This window comes from Vipera ursinii (genome assembly GCF_947247035.1).
Source record: "Vipera ursinii genome assembly, chromosome: 1".
Lineage (NCBI taxonomy): Eukaryota > Metazoa > Chordata > Lepidosauria > Squamata > Viperidae > Vipera > Vipera ursinii.
This window is the reverse complement of record NC_139512.1, coordinates 330,364,050-330,385,703: the sequence shown is the minus strand read 5'-3', so window position 1 is coordinate 330,385,703 and position 21,654 is coordinate 330,364,050. Positions and strand designations below refer to the sequence as shown.

The following is a 21,654-nucleotide window of genomic DNA, read 5'->3' as shown; positions in this document are numbered from 1 at the left end:
GCGCCTGTTACTTGTCCCAGCTTCTGCCAACCTAGCAGTTTGAAAGCACGTAAAAATGCAAGTAGAAAAATAGGGACCACTATGGTGGGAAGGTAACAGCATTCCGTGCGCCTTTGGCATCTAATCATGCCGGCCACATGACCACGGAGACGTCCTCAGACAAGCGCTGGTTCTTCGGGTTTGAAACAGAGATGAGCACCGGCCCCTAGAGTTGGAAATGACTAGCACGCATGTGTGGGGGAACCTTTACCTTTACCTTAACTACAATTTATTTACTCAATGTCCCCTACTCTGAGGTAAGACTGAAGTTAGCTTGATTTTCTTTTGTGTGTCACCCATTCAGTTCCTTGAAGAGACCTCCTGCTTTCCCACATCTTCTCAAAGTAAACATGCCCAGGTCCAACTTAGTTGATCAATCTCATTGCCCTTCTTGGAACTGGTTCTATACTATTGGCTCCAGGGCTGTGCCTATAAATACATATTAGCAACAATCTTTCATTTTGAATGCTGAAAATAGCAAGAATGCTTTATTTATTTTGGTTTTAAATGCAAGAACTCATAAAAATCTTTGCAAAGCAGGCAACTTTAATTGAAGGCCAAGGCAGTTTGGAGACAGAGCACTATTCTATTCTGGAAGGGAAAAGTCAGGATTCAGGCTCTCAAACCAAGAAGACTTCTCAGATGTTTCAGAAGACAGATGGTGAGTTGTCTCCAATAGGATTTTCTCCTGGGAATTGTGAACTGAATGATACAAGCAAATTAAAACAATGAGCAGAAAGTTAAACAAGAAAAACATTATGTTCATGACGATTTAACTTTTAGGAGTAACTTCAGATGCTTTAAGGTTGAGGTCCAAGCATTTCTTTTTTAGCTTGATGAGGACCACATTTTCAAATTGGGTTGAGCTGAAAAACTATAATGGGGAACACTGTTTTTGTTTTATTACCACACATGCTGCCTATTTCAATTGACCTCTCTGTCCAATCTCCAGAATTATAACCATTGTTGAACTACGCCAGGAATGTGGGGAGCATTTGGAAGTGTCTACCTGGGGAAGGTAAGCCAGAGTCTGAGACTGAACTATGAACAGAAGGCCTGGTTTGAGATGAAATGATGATTTTTTTAATCATCCACAAATGTTAGCATTGGCAAAGTCAGCTGACAAATTGCTCTCCTTTAAGCATGGCATTGTTTGTGGCACAAAGAAGGTGGTGGGGGTGGGGGAAATCAACCTATTGTCCAAAGCATCTGAAGGCAGGACATGATGCAATGGATGGAAACTAATCAAGGAGAGAAGCAACCTGGAATTAAGGAGAAATTTCCTAACAGTTAGAACAATTAATTGGTAAAACAATTTGCCTCCAGAAATTTTGAATACTCCAACACTGGAAGTTTTTAAGAAGAGATTGGACAACCATTTGTCCGAAATGGTACAGGGTTCTCCTGCTTGAGCAGCGGGTTGGACTAAAGGGCCTCCAAGTTCTCTTCCAACTCTATAATTCTGTAAAATAAAGGATTTTCTCTTCTTTTGTGGCATAAAATTGGAGAGTTGTGGAGAACTATTTAGTTCAACCCTCTGCTTAATGCAGAAAGTCTAAAGGTGAGTAATGACTCTGTTCTCTGAGAAACAGCTTTCATTGTTGAAGCACTGACCAGCAAGCCAAGCTGGGTGCTGTTCAAATATGTTAAACTACAACTCCCAGAGTTCCTGGCCAGTCTATTCTCAGTTGGATTCAACCTTTCAGGATACCGAGTTGGGATATTCTCTTTTCTGCCTCCCTCTCAGTGATTATAGGCCAGATGCAGCTTCTCACATGCCATTGCCAGCCTCCCTCATCCATAGTAGGAGAGTATGGCATTTTCTTATTTCTGACCTATGCCTTCATATTTTTGAAGTTTTTAAGAGGAGACTGTAATACCTGGGAGAATGATTTTTTTTAAAAAAGTCATATTTTGCAATATTTGATTATCTGTGTTCAAATGACACACAGCCCATCTTTTTTTTTTGTCTGAATGATGGCTGTAGAAGGTATGTAGCAAAGGAGAAAGAGAATTCTCAGGGAATTGGAGTCCCCCTCTATGAAATAATTTTGATGTGGTGGAAAAGATATTGTAGACATTTATAGCATCAATTAACGTGTGGAAGATGGAGATGGAAAAGTCCAGGCTCAGAATGTTTGCAAACAGGTTCATCTTAAGTGAAAAAAGAAATAATTTCATCTCCAGTTTTCATTTTAGGTTATTGGAGCCAAAAAGTCAAGCTTGTTGTGCCATGGAAGCTTTGCCTTCAGGAAATCCTTTGTAACCCCAAAATATGTGTGTCTCAAGTGTGTGGCCCTTCCTGTACCATGCATGCTTGTCATCTGCTGCTAAGAGTTAGCAACTGGCAACTGAGGTTTGCTTTGCACGATGATTAGTTTTGTGGTGGAGATACAATTTGCTACTTGCCTACCCTGCTACCTTCCTTTGAGGTTGCAAAGGACCATTCTGTTGAAGCAGATTGGCCACTCTAAGGCAAATTGGCTACTCTACATAGAATAGAATAGAATAGAATAGAATAGAATAGAATAGAACTAGAATAGAATAGAATAGAATAGAATAGAATAGAATAGAATAGAATAGAATAGAATAGTGGAATGGAATGGAATGGAATGGAATGGAATGGAATGGAATGCCCTTCCTGGAACCGGTTCTACCCTGTTGCTTACCCTGTTTTTTTCTATCTTTCTATGTATCTATCTATCTATCTATCTATCTATCTATCTATCTATCTATCTATCTATCTATCTATCATCTCTCTATCAACTATCTGATATATGGGAAACTGGAAATTTTCTCACTTTGAACATTAATGCATATTTTATACAAATAAATCAAAGTCTCTTATACTTAGGAATATGTTCACTGTTCCCAAGGAGATTTAGGAAGAAACCTTTTATTCCCTGACAACTTATAGGATCTGTCAATTGATTAGAAAAAAATTACCTGATGCAACAACGTTTCCGAATACCACATTTTCCATGTTCTCTGAAGGGATATTTGCACTTTAACCATTTGCAAGTACCATTTTGCAGGTGGCATTCCCTCCTGGTTTTAGGTTTCTTGGAGGCGAATCCTGCACAGAAGTGGAGAGACGTATTTAAAAAGAATTCACTGTTGACAGAAAGCCAAAGAAAGGTAAGAAGCAAGCTGAATATTTATTAACATGGATAAGAATCAGAAGAATGATCAGTGAGGTTGCAACAAAATGTTTGCAGAATGTTGGAAAATGTAGGCAAATCTCACAAATAGGAAGGCAAATAAGAAAATGTCATTCTCTCCCACTATGAATGAGGCTCCCAGTGGCATCTGAGGAGCTGCCTATGGCCTACAGCCACTGAGGGGGAATCAGGAAAGACTTCAGACAGACAGACAGACAGAAAGACAGAATGTTGAAAGATGCAGTACTTAAACTCAGTGAAGCCTGCCCTCCACCAAGATGCTTCATACTAGTTCTCTTTCACCCCTTTACCCCATTTTCTCTCCTCTTCCCAAAATGTACAATATGTTCAGCATTTTGTGGCCATTAAGCATGGTCACTCTGCTTGAGATGAAATAGGAGCAGGGGTTTTCTTTGGGATCTTGTTGCTAAAGATTTTTAATCATCCATAAATATTATTATTGCTAAAGTCAGCTGACAAACTCCCTTTTCCTTAAGGATGGTGTTGTTTCAACTAGATAAAAGATAGGATTTTTCTCTTCCTTTATGGCGTAATATTGGAGGGCTGTGGAGACCTGTTTAGTTCAAACCTCCATTTAATGCAGGAAATACAGAGCTAGAGTTTCCCCAGGAGGTGGCTAGTATCTCTGCTGTTAAAATATTATCATGCAGCAACTCTGTGTTCTGGGAAACAGCTTTAATTGTTGAAACACTCATCAGCAGACCAAGCTGGGTGATCTTCAAATATATTAAACTAGATGTCCCAGAATTCCTGGGATCTTAAGAGGAAAAATTCATCTCCAATTCTCATTCCAGTTTATTGGAGCCAAAAAGCCTGTTGTCCTTGGAAGCTTCTGTCATGGTTCCGACAGATGGGACTCATCCAAGAACTTTGAGACATTGTTTACCTTAAAGAATCTTTATTTGAGTAGCATAACATAGGCACTAATATAATCAAAGCCAAAAATTGAATTCCCCTCCCCTGAGCACATACTATCAAAGCACAATTCCCTCCTCCAATTAACAGTCATAAATCACATTCCCCAATTAGTTTGAAGCACGGGCTTCCTCTCCAGCTCTCCAGCCTGTCAATTCTTTATCATCTTTTATTTCAACAACTCTGGTTCTCATGCTAGGTTCAGTGTTATTATGTCTAGCTGGACTCTCATGCACATCCCCCCCTCCCCAGCATCATCTAACTCTAAAAGTGAAAAGAAGAAAATGGCTACATCTCCATCTGTTGTCAATGCAAAAACATCCAATGTTAGCAGCGTTGACAGCTTCACTTGTGTGGAAACATTTTGCAACCCCAAAATTTGTATTTCTCAAGCATGTGGTCCTTCCTCCAGCATGGATACCTGTGGTTTGCCACTAAAAATTAGCAACCCACAACTGAGTTTTGCTTTGCACACTGGTTAGTTTTGTGGTAGAAAAACAGTTTGCTGCCTGTCCAGTCTGGTTCCTTTTGTTGGGATGGACTGCTCTCTTGAAGCTTTATAAATAATAATAATAATAATAATAATAATAATAATAATAATAATAATAATAATAATAATAATAAACCTTTATTGTCAAAGTACAACATGTCTACATTGAGATTACCTGAGCCTCCCCCTGTGCTCTCTCCCTCCAACACACAGTGACAACAAACCCTCCATCCCACCACACTATGTGAACCAACTACACCACACACCGGCCTCCCAAGTCAACTCTGCATAAGATTACATCCCATTCAAAAGCCTAACAGCCCACGGATAAAAGCTATTCTTCAGCCTGTTGGTACGGCTGGCTATATTCCTATATCTCCTACCGGATGGTAGGAGAGTAAAGAGATACCGTCCAGGGTGTGAGTCATCCCTGAGAATCTTCCTCACTCTTCCAAGGCAACGAGCCCTGGCGATGTCATCCAGTGGTGTCAGGGAACAGCCCACAATGTCTTGTGCTGTGCTCACTACCCTCTGTAATACTTTCCTATCCGCGGCTGTCAGACCGGCATACCAAATATAGCTGTGCAGATTAAGGCTTAATTAAGGTTTCGTTCATAGGGAGAACGAACGATTGAGGATTAAATCCCAAACCAAGTATCTTATTGAAGAATGAACGGGCGGAGAGGAAGCGGATGAAAAATGATAGTTCTAGTTGGATGGAATTGATAAAAACTTTAAAGGGAGAATAAGGGAATAAGTGTAAAAAACAAAAGGGTACTTATGACATGGGTGGTGGTGGTGGTAGTGGACATCAGAGATGGTTTATAGGGACCAAAATGTGTGGAGTGTGTTTCCTTTCCTTTCTTTCATTTCTTGGGCTTACTATTTTTCAGTGCTTTGTGGGCCAGTGTTTACTCTGACAGGGAATAGTCTGGTAAGTACCTTTGTGGGTATGTATGTTTACTCTGTTTTACATAATATTCACCAGGCTTGCATGAGCTGGCATCCTTCCAATGCGCTCGATGCTTTGAGAAACAGCCACAATACTTATTAATTGGATGGTGTGATAATGCCATTCAAATTGCCCCATTGGCCCTTCAGATGATTTCAGGAACAAAGCTAGTCCTCATAGTGTCTAGCTAAAAAAATGCTTGATGCCATCTTCTAGTGGAAACCGGCAGCTATTCTCATATAAAGACGTTTCTTTTTTCTCCATTCCTAATTTTGTTTCTGAAGAAATAAGGTAAAGGTAAAGGTTCCCCCGCACATGCGTGCTAGTCATTTCCGACTCTAGGGGCCGGTGCTCACCTCCGTTTCAAAGCCAAAGAGCCAGCACTTGTCCGAGGACATCTCCGTGGTCATGTGGCCGGCATGACTAGACACCAAAGGCGCACGGAACGCTGTTACCTTCCCACCATAGTGGTCCCTATTTTTCTACTTGCATTTTTACGTGGTTTTGAACTGCTAGGTTGGCAGAAGCTGGGACGAGTAACAGGCGCTCACTCTGTTACGCGGCACTCGGGATTCGACCCGTCAAACTGCCGACCTTCTGATCGACAAGCTCAGCGTCCTAACCCACTGAGCCACCGCGTCCCTTCTGAAGAAATACTAAACAGTTTTATTATTTTTCTTATTTCTTTAAAGAATGAATATCTTTAAATTATGCAATTGTTTCCATATTGCCATTTGGTTAAACTGCTGTTCTTGTTAGTAATTTTTTTTCCTAATCTACAACCAGGTTTTGCCCTCTTGTAACTACAATTTAGGGACGCGGTGGCCATGAGGAGGTAACACCTTCTTGGTTTGTAGTCAAGGAGTTGCTGGCAATACATAGACCATCTCACTTTTCTTTTGATCTGACGTGGCAGGCCTCAAAGGCAGAAGGATATTCTTTATCAAGTATTGCACAAAGAATTCAGAGTTTTCTGCAGGAAAACAGGATGTTTGGGGACCCAATTTCTGAACAGCCTGTTAATTGGGAGGAGGCACCCGATTAAGGGGCCTATAATCCCTTGTGACTCCACAGTCTCACTATCAGGACATACCTTAACCATTTACTTTAAAAGGATCTTAAAAACACATTTTCTCCCCCACCCCAAACTCACCCACACATCACCATGGGAGGTGGTGGTGGTGGACCTCAGAGATGGTTTATAGGGACCAAAACGTGTGGAGTGTGTTTCCTTTCCTTTCTTTCATTTCTTGGGCTTACTATTTTTCAGTGCTTTGTGGGCCAGTGTTTACTCTGACAGGGAATAGTCTGGTAAGTATCTTTGTGGGTATGTACGTTTACTCTGTTTTACATAATATTCACCAGGCTTCCATGAGCTGGCATCCTTCCAATACGTTCGATGCTTTGAGAAACAGCCACAATACCTATTAACTGGATGGTGTGATAATGCCATTCAAATTGCCCCATTGGCCCTCCAGATGATTTCAGGAACAAAGCTAGTCCTCATAGTGTCTAGCTAAAGAAATGCTTGATGCCATCTTCTGGTGGAAACCGGCAGCTATTATTTCTCATATAAAGACATTACTTTTTTCTCCATTCCTAATTTTGTTTCTGAAGAAATACTAAACAGTTTTATTATTTTTCTTATTTCTTTAAAGAATGAATATCTTTAAATTATGCAATTGTTTCCATATTGCCATTTGGTTAAACTGCTCTTCTTGTTAGTAATTTTTTTCCTAATCTACAACCAGGTTTTGCTCTCTTGTAACTACAATTTAGGGACGTGGTGGCTCAGTGGGTTAAGACGCTGAGCTTGTCGATCAGAAGATCGGCAGTTTGGCGGATCAAATCCCGAGTGCCGCGTAACAGAGTGAGTGCCTGTTACTCGTCCCAGCTTCTGCCAACCTAGCAGTTCGAAAGCACGTAAAAATGCAAGTAGAAAAATAGGGACCACTACGGTGGGAAGGTTTAGGTTTTAGGTTTTATTTAATTTATATACCGCCCTTCTCCCTGGGGACTCAGGGCGGTTCACAGGGCATATATAATTACGATACAAAAGTTAAAATAAGATTAAACCAATGCCCAAATAAAAACAATAATACAATAATAAAAAACAACTATTTTAAAAACCCAAATATTCCCCCATCAGGCCAGACCAGCTAATTCGAATAAATGGGTCTTCAGGCCGCGACGGAAGGTTCGGAGGTCAGATGTCATCCGGAGCTCCACCGGCAGTTGATTCCAAAGTGCCGGAGTGCCCACAGAGAAGGCCCTCCCCCTGGGGGCCACCAGTCGGCATTCTCTGACCGGAGGCACCCTGAGGAGGCCCTCTCTGTGGGAGCGCACAGGGCGGAGGGGAGTTGACGCCGGCAGCAGGTGGTCCCTGAGGTAACCCGGACCCATGCCATGTAAGGACTTGAAGATCATAACCAAGACCTTGAACCTCACCCGGAAGACAACTGGTAGCCAATGCAGCTCGCGGAGCAAAGGTGTAACATGGGAGTACCGGGAAACTCCCAAGACAACTCTCGCGGCCGCATTCTGTACCAGCTGGAGCCTCCGAGTGGTCTTCAAGGGAAGCCCCATGTAGAGAGCATTACAGTAGTCAAGGCGAGAGGTCACGAGCGCATGAGTGACCGTGCACAGGGCATCCCGGTCCAGATAGGGCCGCAACTGGTGCACCAGGCGAACCTGGGCGAAAGCCCCCCTAGTCACGGCCACTATATGGTCTTCCAGGGTTAGCCGTGAATCTAGGAGGACTCCCAAGTTGCGAGCCCTATCCACGGGGGGTAAGAGCTCACCCCCCATAGAAAGAGATGGAACATTTTGAATGTCCCGGGATGCCGGAATGCACAGCCACTCAGTCTTGTCAGGGTTGAGTTGAAGTCTGTTCCTCCCCATCCAGACCCGAACCGCCTCCAGGCAACGGGACATCACAGCGAGGGCATCACTGGGGTGGTTTGGGGTCGAAAAGAAAAGTTGGGTATCATCGGCATATTGATGATACCCAACTCCAAAACCACGAATGATCTCACCCAGCGGTTTCATGTAGATGTTGAACAGGAGAGGCGAGAGAACCGACCCCTGAGGAACTCCACAAACGAGAGACCTAGGGGCCGATCTCTGCCCCCCTGCCAACACCGACTGCGAGCGTCCCAGGAGATAGGAGGAGAACCACTGAAGAACTGTGCCTCCCACTCCCAGTCCCCTGAGACGCCGCAGCAAGATACCATGGTCGATGGTATCGAAAGCCGCCGAGAGGTCTAATAGGACAAGGACAGAGGAATATCCCCTGTCCCGCGCCCTCCAGAGATCATTCACCAGAGCGACCAATGCCGTCTCCGTGCTGTACCCGGGCCTGTAACAGCGTTCCGTGTGCGAGGGGTGAAGAGAAGGCAAGGGTTGACATGATAGCACTGTTCCAATATTTAAGGTGTTGCTATAAAGAAGAGGGAGCCAATCTGTTCTCCAAAGCACCTGAAGGCAGGACAAGAAGCAATGGATGGAAACTAACCAAAGAGAGAAGCCATCTAGAACTAAGGAGAAATTTCCTGATAGTTAGAACAATAGGGTTTCCTGCCTGTGCAGGGGGTTGGACTAGGTGACTTCCATCATCAGATCCCTTCCATCATCAACATCATCATCATCATCATCATTATCTCCCCACATGCCATTGATCATCATTTTCTTATTTGTCTTCATATTTGTGAGATTTGGGATAGAACAGCACCTGTCCAGCCTAGACGAGTTCAAATCACCTGGACCAGATGGATTACATCCCAAGGTTCTCAAGGAACTGGCAGATGTGATCTCAGAACCACTGAACTATATTTTTCAAAGATCCTGGAGCACTGGGGAACTACCAGAGGACTGGAAGACAGCTGATGTAGTCCCCATATTCAAAAAAGGGAAAAAAATAGATCCTGGAAACTACAGACCTATCAGCCTGACCTCAATACCTGGGCAGATTCCGGAAAAGATAATCAAACAACAAATCAGCAAATACCTTCATGCGAACAAAGTTACCACTAAAAGCCAACATGGGTTTGTCAAAAACAGATCATGCCAGACAAATCTTATTGCATTCTTTGATCAAATGACAAAACTAGTGGACCAGAGGAATGCTGTAGATATAATTTACTTGGACTTCAGTAAGGCATTTGATAAAGTAGATCACAACCTACTACTTGATAAGATAGAAAAATGTGGGTTAGATAGCATCACCACCAGATAGATTCGTAGCTGGCTGACAGGCCGTAATCAGCGTGTGGTCCTCAATGGAACCGCATCTACATGGAAGGAAGTGTGTAGTGGGGTGCCCCAGGGCTCTGTTCTGGGCCCAGTGCTCTTCAAAATCTTCATCAATGATTTGGATGAGGGGATAGATGGGGAACTCATCAAATTTGCAGATGACACCAAGCTGTCAGGAATAGCCAATACTCCAGAAGATAGGCTTAAGATACAGGAAGATCTGGACAGACTCGAACACTGGGCACTATCTAACAAAATGAAATTCAATGGTGAAAAAAGTAAGGTTCTACATTTAGGCAGGAAAAATCAAATGCACAAGTATAGTATAGGTGGTACCTTGCTCAATAGTAGTAACTGTGAGAGGGATCTCGAAGTCCTAGTGGACAATCACTTAAATATGAGCCAGCAGTGTGCTGCAGCTGCCAAAAAAGCCAACACAGTGCTAGGCTGCATTAACAGAGGGATAGAATCAAGATCACGTGAAGTACTGCTACCACTTTACAATGCCTTGGTAAGGCCACACCTGGAATACTGCATCCAGTTTTGGTCACCACGATGTAAAAAAGATGTCGAGACTCTAGAAAGGGTACAGAGAAGAGCAACAAAAATGATTGGGGGACTGGAGGCTAAAACATATAGGGAACAGTTGCTGGAATTGGGTATGTGTAGTTTATTGAAGAGAAGGGTGAGGGGTGAGATGATAGCAGTGTTCCAATATCTCAGAGGCTGCCACAAAGAAGAGGGAGCCAAGCTATTCTCCAAAGCACCTGAAAGCAGGACAAGAAGCAACAGATGGAAACTAGTCAAGGAGAGAAGCAACCTAGAACTAAGGAGAAACTTCCTGACAGTTAGAACAACTAACCAGTGGAACAACCTGCCTCCAGAAGTGGTGAATGCTCCAACACTGGAAGTTTTTAAGAAGAGACTGGACAGCCATTTGTCTGAAATGGTATAGGGTTTCCTGCCTGAGCAGGGGGTTGGACTAGATGACCTCCAAGGTCCCTTCCAACTTCTTCTTCTTCTTCTTCTTCTTCTTCTTCTTCTTCTTCTTCTTCTTCTTCTTCTTCTTCTTCTTCTTCTTCTTCTTCTTCTTCTTCTTCTTCTTCTTCTTCTTCCTCCTCCTCCTCCTCCTCCTCCTCTTCTTCTTCTTCTTCTTCTTCTTCTTCTTCTTCTTCTTCTTCTTATTATTATTATTATTATTATTATTATTATTATTATTATTATTATTATTATTATTAGACTGAGACTTATACTAAGTGGAATGATTCAAGTTTGCAATGAAATAATTCAAGTTTGCAATGTTCAGACCATGAAATTCTGTGTTCAAATGAAGCACAGCTCTAAGGAGAAATTTAATTCTCATAGAACCAGAACTTATAAAATAATTTTTTCTGGGCTGTTATATTTAGAAAATCTGAGCTTAAGAGGTAAATGTTTACTGTATCAAATGTGGGATTCAGAGACCAGTCATCGCAGGGTGTCCAAAATGTCTGTCTGCCTACACAGAGTTTATTACTTTTATACAGTTTTAACAAGCAGGAAAGAGCACACAGCAAAAGCATTGTTTATTGGTGTTTTTCCTTGTCAATCTTTAAGAACATCCCAGCCAGGGTAGAGTCTCATGTATCTTGATGGTTCCTGGCATTCCTTGGCGGTGCTAATTGGAGTGAGCTCATAGACATGCGGTAAACAAGATACTGAGGTAGGCAGTTTTCTGCACATGCATATCCTTGACCTCCGTCTCTACAATAAAATAATATGTGGATGGTGGAGACTGAAAATTCTAGGTTGAGAATTGTTGCAAACAGGTTCATCTTGAGAAGAAAAAAGTCATTTCATCTCCAGTTTTCATTCCACGCCAAAAAGCCGAGCCTGTTGTGCCACAGAAGCTTCACTTGTGTGGAAACCTTTTGTAACCCCCAACATTTGTGAGTCTCCTGCCTGTGGTCCTTCCTCCAGCATGGATGCCTGTGGTATACCACTAAGAATCAGCAATTTGCAACTGAGGGTTGCTTCGCAGTGTGTTTGGTTTTGTGGTGGAAAAACAGCTTGCTGCCTGGCCACCTGTTTTCTTGTGTTGGGATTGCAATGGAATGCTGTCTTGAAGCTTTGTAAAAATGTTCCCCATACAAAGGAAGGCTGGCCACTGCGCACAGCAATTCCCTCCTCAAGTCAAAGAGGAAATTCTCTCTCTCTCTCCCTCCCTCCCTCCCTCCCTCCCTCCCTCCCTCTCCCTCTCCTTCTCCCTCTCTCTCCAAATAATTGTCTCCCAGTCACTGATATGAAGAAGAGATTTAGAGTAAAACAGAATTCTTTTACAGTAATTTAGATACAAAGAAAAATAAAACAAATATTAACCTAATAGAGAATCATTAGAAGGTGGCACCCACTTGGTTTGTGGCCAAGGTGTTGCTAATTGTACATAGATCATTTCACTCTCTTGACTTTTGATCTGACTGGGCAGTCCACAAAGACAGAGGTTTCCTCCCTCCCTCCCTCCCTTCCTCCCTCCCTCCCTCCCTCCCTCCCTCCCTTCCTTCCTTCCTTCCTTCCTTCCTTCCCTCCCTGCCTCTCTGCCTTCTTATTCCTTACCTGCAGAAATCAGAAGGAACACAGAGAGACCAGCCAAGAAGAAATGAAGGATCTTCATAGTTGAGTCAGGAGGGACAACCCAGTTAGCTTTCCAAGGGAGAGGATATTCTTCCAGTGTTTTCACAGGAAAGCTGCAGTCCCCAATTTATACCATTCTTAGGAAGTTGTGACACAGTGACAGATGAAGCAAAGTAGGATAGAAACCTATAGTCATTGTAAAATTCTTCCTCCAGTTTGCCAATCTAACGATTCTTTTTGAAGCAACAAAACAGTCATTCTAATTTAGTTAGATGTGTTACAATTCCTAAAAAAATTTGTTAGTGTGGACAACATTTTTGGTGGGGTAGAAATTGTGAATTGGAAAAAAAATATATGTATAAAAATGCTAGGCTTTTTATGACCCATGTAAGAGCAAACAATCTTTTGATCACATAATAGATAACAATACACATTTAAATTAATAATCCAGTCACAATATAGATATGCACTAAGAAGATGAGGGCCTAAAATACAGATTTGTTTGCAAGAAGGTTTCTTCCCCTAAGCCTGAGCATCAGTGTTTTCCTGGGAAGCTGAACGTGTTCTGCAAATTGGTTCCAAGATCTAAGAGAATGTTTTTTTTTGTGGGTTTTTTTTTGGGGGGGGGTCTCTTCAACTTTAACAGATGAAAAAAATTCAATAAACAAAAATGAAGAGGACTTAACTAGCAGATCTCCCCTCAAATGAACCAATGAACAAAAGTATATCACTAGATGTATAGAGCCTTGGTGGAGCAGTGGGCTAATGCCTCCTTAAGTAACACCAGCTGCCTGCAATTAGTGCAGGTTCGCATCCCACCAGGCTCAAGGTTGACTCAGCCTTCCATCCTTCCCAGGTAGGTAAAATGAGGACCCAGATTGTTAGGGGCAATAAGCTGACTTTGTAATAATGCCGCTGGGGGGGGGGGGGCTAATAAGCAGGCATATACATAGAATGAAGGCTATTGCTAAGCACATTGGTTTGTGCTTAAATTGTAAGCCGCCCTGAGTCTTCGGAGAAGGGCGGGATATAAATGAGATTAAAATAAATAAATAAAAATAAAATAAATGTTCACAGAGAATATGAACTTTTACATGAAACATATTGAAAGCTGTGCCCTTTTCTTCAAAATTTATTTGTTGCAAACTGCAAAAAGATCAAAAATACAAATAAACAGTGTTCTGCTGATGCCTCAATTTCTGTCCCAAAAGTATTTTTATTAATTAATGTGATATTTTTTCCTATTCATTAAGTTTGATTTTTACTTTTCTGATATCTGTATTCACTGCTCAGTAGTGAGCAATCCATAAGAGACCTCCACTGATGATTGGTTGGGTCCCATAGGGAGAGTGAATAAGGATCAAATCCCAGAACAAGTAGCTCATGGAAGAGTGAATGGGCAGAGAGGAAGGGCAAAACAAAAGTCGTTCTGGATTGATAGAGTTGATGAAAACCTTAAGAGGAGAGATGAACGAGGGAAGGTGTGACGTGGCATGTGGCTATGCTGTAATCAGTGATGTTTTCTTGGACCAGAAACATATAAACAGTGCTTCTTTTCCTGTCTTTAACTTCTTGGGCTTACTACTTTGGGCTTACTACTAGTCCTGGACTTACAACCAGAACTGAGCCCAAAATTTCTGTTGCTAAGTGAGTTTTGCCCTATTTTACCACTTTTCTTGCCACAGGTATTAAGTGAATCACTGCAGTTGATAAGTTAGTAACTGGGGTGTTAAGTGAATGTGGCTTCCCCCTTGATTTTGCTTGTCAGAAGGTCGCAAAAGGGGATCCCATGACCCCGGGACACAGCAAAAGTCATAAATATGAACCCTTTTGCCAAGGGTCTGAATTTTGATCACGTGATCATGGGGATACTGCAAAGGTCGTAACTATGAAAAATGGTCATAAGTCACATTTTTCAGTGCTGTTGTAACTTTGAACAGTCACTAAATGAGTTGTTGTAAGTCGAGGACTACCTGCACTTTCTTGCTATGCTTTGTGGGACCTTGCTTAGTCTCTGAAAGGGAATAGTGTGGTGAGTGAGTTTGTGGGTATGGGCTTTTGCATTGTTTTTAAATAATATCCACCAAACTTTCATCAACTGGTACCTTTCCAATATGCTGAACACCCAGGGCTTTCACGTGAAAGCTGCGGACCCTGATTTATAGCATTCTCCAGAGGTTTTGAGAGAATGGCAGTTGAAGCAAAAGAGGACAGAAACCTATTGCTATTGCAAAGTCCCTCCTGCAAGTTGCCAATCTAACTGTTTTTGAAGCAACAAAATGGTCACAGAGGAAGTTATGTTCCAATTTATTTAGAACAGAACAGAACAGAACAGAACAGAACAGAACAGAACAGAACAGAACAGAACAGAATAGAATAGAATAGAATAGAATAGAACTGAAAGGGACCTTGGAGGTCTTCTAGTGCTATGCCATCTCAGACAATGACTGTCTAGTCTCTTCTTAAAAATCTCCAGTGATATAGCACCCACGATTTCTGGAGGCAAGCTGTTCCACTGATTAATTGTCCTCACTGTTAGGAAGTTTCTCCTTAATTCCAGGTTACTTCTCTCTTTGATCAGTTTCCAACCATTGTTTCTTGTCCTGCCCTCTGGTGTTTTGGTGAATAATTTGACCCCCTCTTCTTTGTGGCAGTCCCTCAAACACTGGAATACTGCTATCATGTCTCCCCTATTTCTTCTTTTCTTTAGAGTAGTCAACCCCAAGTCCTGCAGCCATTCTTCATATGCTTTAGTCTCCAGGCCTTTGATCATATTAGTTGCTCTTTGAATTTTTTCCAAACTTTCAATATCTTTTTTGTGATATGGTGACCAAAATTGGCTGCAGTATTCCCGGTGTGGTGTTACTGGGGTTTTATAAAGTGGTACCAATAATTCACGTGATCTTGATTCTGTGCCTCTGTTTATAGTATACAACCCAGGATTGTATTAGGTTTTTTGGTTGCTCCTGCACACTGCTGGCTCATAGTCAAGTGACCATCCGCTAGGACTCCAAGGTCCCTCTCACAGTTCCTTTTTTTGAGCCAGATCTTGCCCAATCTGTACTTGTACTTTCCTGCCTAAATGTAAAACTTTGCTTTTCTCCACACTGAAACTCATTTTGTTGGATAGGGCTCATTGTTCAGGTTTGTCTAGATCTTTTTGGATCCTGAGTTTGTTTTCTGGGGTGTTGGCTACTACTGTCAGTTTGGTGTCATCTGCAAATTTGATGAGTTCCCCTTCATTTCCCTCATCTAACTCATTTAATCATTTAGATGAGCTCCACTTCCCAAGATTTTTCTGTTTTGGATTACATTTTGGTGGGGCTGAGGTGATGAAATGGGAGAAATATCTGTATAACAATGCTAAGCTTTTTATTACCCATGTTAGATCAAACAATCTTTTGATCACATATTATTGTAAATAATAATACTTATTTAAATTAAAATATCCATTCACAATACACAGATGCACTTAGAAGATGAAGATCTAAAGTACACTTTAGATTTTAAATCTTTATTTAGAAAGAGATTTCTTCACCTAAGCTCTTTGTATTTCAGTTTTTTCCCAAGGAAGCTGGAAGTACAGGGAGTCTTGACTTACAACCATTTGTTTAGTGGTGGTTCAAAGGTACAATGACATTGAAAAAAAGTGAATTATGATTGTTTTTCAGACTTACCACAATTGCACCATTCCCAAGATCATGTGATCAGAATTAAGGAGCTTGGCAATTGGCATGAATTTATGACAGTTGCACTGTTTTGGGGTCATGTGATCACCCTTTGTAACCTTCCCATCTGACTTCCAACAAGCAAAGTCAACGAGGGAAAACAAATTTCCTTTATAACTGCATGATTCCTTTAACAACTGCGGTGATTAGCTTAACAACTATAGCAAAAGGTCATAAAATGAGGCGCAACTCCCTTGCTTCATAAAATAAATTATCAGCTCAATTGGACTCAAAAGTCAAGGATTACCTGCATTCTGCAAAGTTGTTCCAAGGTCTAAAAGAAGATTTTTCTATGTTTGGCAGTTTCTTCAATCCCAAATAGTCAAATAAATCTGAATAACAACAAATGAAGAGGACCAGCTAATAGATCTTTCCTTTGATGAAACCACTGGACAAAAATACACCACTAGAAAATGTATAGATAAAGGTTCACAAAGAATATGGATGTTTAAATGAAAGATATTGAAGGCTGCATGCTTTTCTTCAATTTTTGTTTGTGAATGTAGATTTAAATAGATAGGGCACCAGTCCAAAATAAAAGTAGTGTAAATGTTCTGCCGACACCTCAAATTTGTGTGCCAAAAATATTTTTATTAATTAATTAGCTATTTGATAACAATAACTCCTTACATGCAGAAACCAGATGTTAAATGAGTAAATATAAATATAAAGTTAAATTGTAAATAACAACTAAATAATTTATCACACAGACACACAAATACAAACACACAAATGAAGATAGCTTGCTAGCAGATGTCTCCACAGATGAAACAAATAATATACATCACTAGAAGATGTGTAAGTAAAGGTTCACAGAGAATATGAACCTTTAAGTGAAAAATATTGAGGGCTGCATGTTTTTTCTTCAAATTTTATTTTATTGCAACCAGCCCAAAATAAAAAAAATACAGTAGTGTGAATGTCCTGCTAATGCCTCAAATTTGTGTGCCAAAAATATTTTTATTAATTAATTAGCTGTTTGTTCCGATTCCTTAGGTTTTATTTTTAGTATTTTGCTACCTGTACTCACTGCAAAGTGCTAAAGTGCTTCAAACATTCTTCTTGAAGTGTTAGCAACTTTTTAGGTTTCAGTCATGTTATTGTTCTCTCTAGACACCCTGCAACTATTCTTTATTCATACAATCCCTCTTGCTGCATCCTGCTTGTTGATACTTTAATGCAGCCAACTATTTAATTTGCTGGTCTTATTGTAATAAAGATTTTCTGTCTCTAATAGAAGTATTTGGTGAAAAACATGACAGAATGAGTGTAAATTACAAATAGCAAAATTGATGAATTTCAATATCTTCATAGAATGTTGCCAAATGTCAAAATGGTTGAACAAAAATCTGGTTGTTGAAATGCTGGGACAAAGGTCTAAGTATTAAGCAGCTTGTTCCAAGGAATTAACAATTATGAAATGAAAGAGGGATGACTGAATAACAATGTGCTTCTGGAAGAGAGAATTAGGTATACTAGGAGAAATTTAAACATGCTGAATTCAGGGAAACTGAAAAGCTTGAGAAGGCTGTATGGTAAAACAGGAAAGAAGAGAATCAAGAATGAATAGGTCTGATGAATGTGTGATTAATAAAAGATATCTACTGATGATTGGTTTGATCACATTGGCAAAATGTATGTATGTATGAATGAAATTCCAAAGCAACCACCTTATTGAAGAATGAAAGGGCAGAGAAGAAGGGGAAGAAAAAGATAGATCTAGTTGGAGGGAATTGATGAAAAGCTTAAAAGGAGAAAGAGGGAAGAATAAGGGTAAAAAACAAAAGGGTATTTGGAATGTGGGGAGTGGACATGGTGTACTCAGAAATGATTTATAGGGCCAGCAATGTATGGAATGTTTCCTTTCCTTTGTTTCATTTCTTGGGCTTACTACTTTTCTGTGCTTTGTGGGCCATTGATAAGTAAGTAAGTTTGGTAAGTAAGTTTGTGAGTATGTACTTTTGCATTGTTTCAGATAATATCCACCAGGCTTGCATGAGCTGGCACCCTTCCATTATGCTGGATACTTTGAGAAACAGCCATAGCACTTGATTAATTGGATGGTGTAATGATGCTGTTCAAATTGCCCCGTTTTATGTTTATATATGTTTATGTTTGTGTTATGTATGTGTACACTTTTGAGAGCAGGCAACAGAATTTCATTTTTAATGTTGCCAGTGTGCCCACTGTGAAAAATGACAATAAAGGTGTCTTGTCTTGTCTTGTCCCATTGGCCCTCCAGATGATTTCAGGAACTTAAGCAACAGACCTGGTTTTCATAATATCTATCTAAATAAATGTTTGATGCCATCTTCTGGTGGAAACCAACAACCTCTATTCCCTATGTAAATATATATATTTTTCTTCCATTTCTAATTTTGTTTCTGAAAACAATCCAGTTTTATTTTTCTTACCGCTTTAAAGAATGAATATATTTAAATTATGAAATTGTTTCTATATTACTGTTCAGTTGAACTCTTTTTGTTAGGAAATTTTTCCTAATCTACAACCAACATTTTCCTCCTTTAACTGACATTTATTACTCAATGTCCTCCACTCCGAGGTAAGAAAGAAGATGGCTTGATTTTCTTTTCTGTGTCACCCATTAAGTTCCTTGAAAAGACGACCTGCCTTTCCACATCTTTTCAAGGCTAAACATGCCCAGGTCCTTCCACCAGTTTTCATGCAACTTAGTTGATCATCCTGGTTGCCCTTCTTGAAACTGGTTCTGTTCTGTTGCCTCCAGGGTTGTGCCTATAAATACATATTAGCAACGACCTTTCAGTTTGAATGCTGAAAATAGCAATAATGGTTTCTTTATTTTGGTTTTAAATGCAAGAACTCGTAGAAATCTTTGCAAAGCAGACAGCCTTTAACTGTAAGCCAAGGCAGTTTGGAGACAGGGCAGTATTCTATACTGGTAGGGAAACAGTAGGAGTCAGGTTCTCAAACGTGAAACCTCAGATGTTTCTAAAGATGGTAAGCTGGAATTGTGAACTGAGGGATACAAGCAAATTAAAACAATAAGTTGAAAGTCAAACAAGAAAAACATTATGTTTATGACTTAATATAATTTTTAAGAGTAGCTTCAGATACTGTAAGGTTGAGGTCCAATCATTTATTTTCTAGTAAAATGATGACCAAATTTTCAAATTGGGTTGAGCAGAAAAACTATATCTAATCAGGAGCACTCTTTTTGTTTTTTCACCACACATTCTGCCTATTTCAATTGACCTCTTTGCTCAATCTCCAGAATTATAGCCATCGTTGAACCAGGCCAGGAATGTGGGCAGCACTTGGAAGTGCCTATCTAGGGAAAGCAAGCCAGAGACTGAAACTGAACTGTGAACAGAAAACCTGGTTTGATTCCTCTTCACATGGCCTGTGGAATATGAGAGTAAATCAGATTTTCTCTCCCAAAAACAGCCTTCCTGGTTTAACATAAGAGTTCCATAACTCTAGAGAATTTGGAAAACTATTCCATGATTCAGAATCAGGAGCTGATAGAAGATAAATTGGGTTCTACTGGTAGACCTTTACCTATTACCCCTGTGGTGGGATTCAGCCAGTTCACACCAGTTAATTTTTGTTGCCCAGGCCCAGAATGGACTTCCGGAAATGACATCCACACACAGAACCAGTTGTTCACATATTTGAATCCCACCACTGTATTGCCCCCATTGATTTTCTAATCACAAGTTTCATGTTCTTTCATTCTATGTATATGTTTATACATACTATGCATGTTTTGTGAGATCTTTGTTAAATATCAAATGTATGCAAACACTTCCCCCAAAATAATGTAGTGTATTTGAATGTTAGTTTCCCTGACATATACATTTCTGCCACAACTCCACAAAATGTTTTGATCTTAATCACAGATCTAAAGGGAAGTTTAATTTTCATACAATTGGAACCACGCCTTATAAAATAATTTTGTCAGGCTAAGTTAAGAAAATCTGAGTTTAAGAGGCACACATTTATGGTATTAATTAACATGTGGAAGATGGAGGCTGAAAGTTCCAGGCTGAGAGTGGTTGAAAACAGGTTTGCTTTAAGAGAAAAAATAAATCATTTTATCTCCAATTTCCATTTCAGGTTAATGGGGCCAAAAAGCTAAGCCTGTTGTGCCATAGAAGCTTCACTGTGTCTCCAATGTGTGTCTCCAATGTGTGACTGTTTCTTCATCATGGATACCTGTGGTCTGCCACTAGGAATCAGCAGTTTGCAACTGAGGATTGCTTTGCACTGCAGTTAGTTTTGTGGTGGAAAAACAGTTTGCTGCCTGAACACCTGTTTTTTTCTGTTGGGATTGCCAGGGACTGCTCTCTTAAAGCATTGTAAAAATGTTCCCAGTGCAAACTAAAACAGACTGGCCACTGCACATAGTACAGTAAAAGAAGAAATGTCTGTATCTCTCAAAAAGAAGACAAATACTTTCCCACACAGTTCTCCCAGTCTCTGACATGAAGATAGGGAGAAATGGAATTCTTATGCAGTAATTTAGACAGAAAGAGAATTATAATAAATATCAACCTAGGAGACGATCATGAGGAGGTGACAGTTGGTTGGTGGTTAAGGTGCTGCTAGTGAATGACCATTTCAGTCTCTTTTTGATGTGATTTAGCAAGCCTAAAGCAGGCTATTCTTTATCAAACACTGCACAAGGCACCCAAGGTTTCTTTAGGAAAATAGAATATATGGAGACCTCATTCCAGAATAATCCTTTAGACAGGAGGAGGCAACATGTTAAAGACCCTGTCATCTACTGTGATGTCACAGTTTCTATCCTGACATGCCTTAGCCATTTTCTTTCTTTTTTTTATTGAAAAGTTTTACAAAATTTTTAATAATACCCCCCCATCAACCCTCCCCCCCCGGACTTCCCAAAGCAGAATACAGGGTATTACATATAGCAATCTTATGCAAACATATGCTAAATATCTATTACAACATTAACAAACCTTCCACCCTTTAATTCCCTTATAACAAAACTAAAGTAATTATAATAACACTTCTATAATTGTAAAAATTATTCATATGCTATTTGAAACTTTTTAGTCCCATATTTGTTCTGAATATAATCAATCCATCTTTTCCATTCCAAAATATATTTTTCTTGTGACTGTTCTTTCAAATATGCTGAAACTTTTGCCATTTCAGCTACGTCCATTACTTTAAGTATCCATTGTTCTATTGTAGGTAAATCTTCTTTCTTCCAATGTTGCACCACCAAAAGTCTGGCTGCCGTTATTAAGTGTAACATTAATTTAGTTTCTATAACAGTACAATCCGAAATAATCCCCAATAAGAATAGCTGCGGAGTAAATCTTATTTTTTTCTTTAAAACTTTCTGAAAAATCCACCATATTTTTATCCAAAAGGCTTTAACATTTTTACATGTCCACCATATATGATAATAAGTTGCCTCTTCACTACCACATCTCCAACACTTAGGTGGTTGATTTGGATACATACATGCTAACT

The 21,654-nt window shown here is 40.2% G+C and overlaps 1 long non-coding RNA gene across 1 annotated transcript; it reads right to left on the bottom strand.

The window, feature by feature from the left end:
* Positions 1 to 700: 700 nt before the first annotated feature.
* On the bottom strand, positions 701 to 12,530 carry LOC310637856. The gene is made up of 3 exons (XR_014491983.1): positions 12,422 to 12,530; positions 2,986 to 3,115; positions 701 to 741 (listed from the first exon to the last, which is right to left on the bottom strand). It is a non-coding gene; the product is annotated as an uncharacterized lncRNA (long non-coding RNA).
* Positions 12,531 to 21,654: the final 9,124 nt, after the last annotated feature.